Genomic DNA, 4,107 nt, shown 5'->3' with positions numbered 1-4,107 from the left:
TGGGGTGGGGGCTGGTGTAGGGGAGGGGTGGGTTAGGGTTTACATTTTAGGGTTAGGTTTAAATATTAGGGATTAGGGTTTAAATTAAAGTTAGTGAATAATAATGGCAAAATCGTAAATCAAGCAAACGGCAACCTAACGTCCATTAGAAAAAAGGGTATATGGTGCACAGTTTTGAAAACTCAGGGTTATATGGTGAATATCTGAAACATTAAGGGTATATGGTGAATTTCGTGATTTGTCGGGGGTATTTGGTGAATAACAATATAACATTTTGCAGATAACTTCTACAGAACTACACTTTAATCATCTCTTTATTACTTTGATGGAATAGTTATTGCACCGAGTTGTCTAACTAAACTTGCCTTCACCTAGGAAGACGAAATGTGCACAACAAGAATGTCACGTTTTTCCGTCCGCCAAAATCGGACGCTAAAAACGCGGATCGGACGCTAAATCTATTAGCGTCCGTCAACGGACGCTAAAAGGCTGATGCAAAACCCCTAGTCGCTAATTCGAATTTTCAAAATTAGCGTCCGACTCTAAAGACGGACGCTAATTAGCATCCGACTTTAGAGTCGGACGCTAATTAGCGTGCGTCTTTAGAGTCGGACGCTAATTAGCATCCGTCTTAAGACACGGACGCTAATGTCCAACTATGAGACGGTAATTCCATCCCTGATAATTCCAATATTCATGCACTACTATTTTGTTTTTTGTGACCTTAAAAGTCTGCTAATGTCAAATACTTTGTTCAGACAACATTTATTTTGTTTGATTTTTTTTATTTTTTTGTCAATATTAGTAATTGATTTTTTTTCAATCTTTCAATAATATTAAGTAAATAATTTATTTAATAAATAACCAACAATAGTGTTATTTGTCATAATCCAACAGATTTTAAAGGAAAAAATAATTATATTAATCACAATAAGAGTAATTACAACAATTATTAATACAGTTTTATATCAATTACAAAAATTACAATATAAATAGAAATAAACATCAAAATTTGTGATAAATTACAGAATTAATTTAATCAATAAAGTAACTGAAAAATCTCTCTTCAATCTTTGCTTCTTCCATCTTTCCAATCTGGTAAAAAAAAAAAAGAAACAGTGTCATTAATCTTATACTGTACATAAATCAAAAATAAAAACAAAAATCATATACAAAAACATTCAAAAATAACAAAGCATTCAGAAATAAAAAATATAATAAATCATAAATAAAAAATCATATACTTGTGTAAATCATACAAAAAAATCATAAATCATACAAAAATCATAAATAAAAAATAAATAAAAAAAATCATACTAGCACCGCAACCCTAACCAAAAACAGTGACAAGGGAAACCCTAGCCGCCGCAACAAAAAAAACCAACCCCCCTTACCCTAACCGCCGACACCCCAAAATCGCGAAACCCTAGCCGCCGCAACCAAAAAAACCCCAACCCTACCCGGTCAAAATCGGAATATACCCAAAAACAAACAAAATGAACGAACTTATAGATCTAAAAACCTAAATTTTACCCACAAAAATGAAAACCAAAACCCACAAAGTTGAAAATCAAAACCCACAAAGATGAAAATCAAAACCCATAAAGCCGAAAATTAAAACCAAGAAAAATGAAAATAACCAGAAAAACGAAAATCACCTGGCGTTTGCGTTTAAAGGATGAGTTTGAGAAGCGTTTCAGAGAGTTTGGGGTCAGAAGATTGAAGAGAGAGATAGGGTGAAACTTAGAATTTAGAGAATGAGAGAGAGAAGGCCTGAAGCGGCGTTTTAGAATTTAGAGAATTAGAGAGAGAGAGAAGGCCTGAAGCGGCGTTTGAGGAACAGAGAGAGTGACAAGCGTTTCATGAACTGTTTGCTTTTTTATTAACGACCCACTCGTTTGTTTGAACAGATTTGACGACCTTTTTACTGTCCGTTTTAGCGGTCGGTAAAAATAAAAAAGCGGACGGTATATGTTTAATATATATTTTTTAAATTTTAATGCTTTTACCGTCTGTATATCAGACGGTAAACTTAAGGAGCAGACGGTAATTAGTATCTGTTATCATAGGCGGACGGTAAATTAGTAAAAATGGACGGTATCTACCGTCGGATAGCCAGCGGATGGTAAATTCGATTTTACCGTCTGTTTTTAGGCGGACGTTAAAATTCAGACGCTAAAAGCGCGGATTCTTGTTGTGGCGACCGCGACTCCGTATTCCAGAATGACCAGCGATATCGAGGAACCTTTGAAAATTAGGAACGGTGATCAATCTGTTTCCTATAAAAAGCCATGGGCAACCACCATGTACTCCAACTCCTGATTGTCCAACTTTAGACGTGCAACAGTCTAAAGTTTATAACTATCCAAGTTACACTTTACGTGATTTACAATTTATTACTTGTTATGACACACAAGTAACACGGAAACATCAAATCAAACATTTACAACTGAACTTCTTTTTATCTTAGGATTTAATAAGTGATCTCACAATTTAAAATCCAAGATTAACTCCTTTTTATTGCAATCTTTCTTATTTGTTGAACCTAGCCAACAATCAACTTACCTTTCAAAGGCATAAATCATCAACTTACCAAATAAGGCCCACAATCCTTATAAAATAGTGAGAACAATAATGTCAGGGAACACATGATTCAACATGCTTCAATCTCAACAAATATATTAATTCAACCATGTGAATTAATAATAAAGTTCCCAACAAACATGCATGCATCAATATTCCATACAAACATGATAATCAACTCAAAATCAACATGTTTGCACACAAGCATAAAACATGTAAAATCCAATAATACTAGAAATCACATATGAACTTACAAAGTTCCTATACATGATACTACAATTTTTCCTTCTTAAAGCGTCATATTATATCACATAACACATATGTATGTATGTACCTTGTGTAAACAAATTGATTGGCTACCTTTAATCACCTTAAAAGTCACCTTTTGAATAATCACCGCCTAAAACAACCAATATAAATCAAAGTCAATACTCTAAAAAAAATCCAACAGCTTTAAAATACTTTGAATCCTCTTTAAAAATATTTTAAAGTTGATTCACCATTATAACTTCAATTACTTATTTTATCTAGCATAATACTACTATACTAGTAATTAAAATCCATAAAACTCCATTGATAAAGCCCTTTCTAAAATTCCAGCAACTTATAAAATTATAAAACATTCTTTAAACAGACCTATACATGCTTAAATTCATAATTTAAAACAATCTCATAGTTTATAACATGCTACTATGATTTTCCAATAGTTAACACCCTAAAAATTCATGCTTTGATAATTAAAAACTCAATCTAAAAATAATAATTAAATTTTAATACATGATATATATAATCCAAGATTAATCATTAAAACAGTAAAATTAAAGTTATTAATCATGATTAGTACAAAAATAAAACATAAAAACACAATCTTTAATCAAAACTTAAGGAGGAAGAAAAGAATTTAACCAACAAATTAAAGGAACAAGGAACAAGGAGGTGCCGACAACCCTTAGCAGTGGCGGCAGCAGCACAACACTGTAGTGGTGCATGAAATTGTGGTGTTTGTGATGTTTCTTGGTGAAGAAGAAAGTATTTCTTGAAGAAGAAGAACGAGAATTGGAGGAAGAAGAAAATCACGTGGAAGAGGAGAGAGGAAGTATGGGTCTACTGCTTTGATTTGTGAGGAGGAGAGATAAAATTTTTGTGGTAAAAATAATTGGTTTAATTTTTTATAAAGAGGATTTTCCTTTTGGGCTTAGCAAAAGGAGATTGGGTTCAAATAAAGTTTGATGATGAATAGGATTGATGAATTAGAACTCCTAACATCAATGGAAATCCTTTTCCTAATCCACTTAGAATTTGGGTTCCTCAAGCCTATTTAAACTTCTTTTTCAAATCCAATTGGTATTTCAAACATTTTTCAAAGCACGCCCAAACAAAGTATTTTAAATTCCTTAAATCCTTAAAATAAATCCTTTGACTTTGAAAATGGTTAATCTTCTTTAAATAATTAAATCATTTCAAACTAAAGTATGTTTAAATATATATAAATATATAAATACTAAAATATATTTATAAAATCTA

At 32.0% G+C, this 4,107-nt stretch overlaps 1 long non-coding RNA gene across 1 annotated transcript; it reads right to left on the bottom strand.

Annotated features, from left to right (window-relative positions):
• Positions 1 to 722: 722 nt before the first annotated feature.
• On the bottom strand, positions 723 to 1,912 carry LOC125493121 (uncharacterized). The gene is made up of 2 exons (XR_007269555.2): positions 1,659 to 1,912; positions 723 to 1,095 (listed from the first exon to the last, which is right to left on the bottom strand). It is a non-coding gene; the product is annotated as an uncharacterized LOC125493121 (long non-coding RNA).
• Between the last annotated feature and the right edge of the window lie 2,195 nt (positions 1,913 to 4,107).

Source organism: Beta vulgaris, chromosome 9 (assembly GCF_026745355.1).
Source record: "Beta vulgaris subsp. vulgaris cultivar EL10 chromosome 9, EL10.2, whole genome shotgun sequence".
NCBI lineage: Eukaryota > Viridiplantae > Streptophyta > Magnoliopsida > Caryophyllales > Amaranthaceae > Beta > Beta vulgaris.
This window is presented reverse-complemented; position numbering and strand designations above follow the sequence as displayed.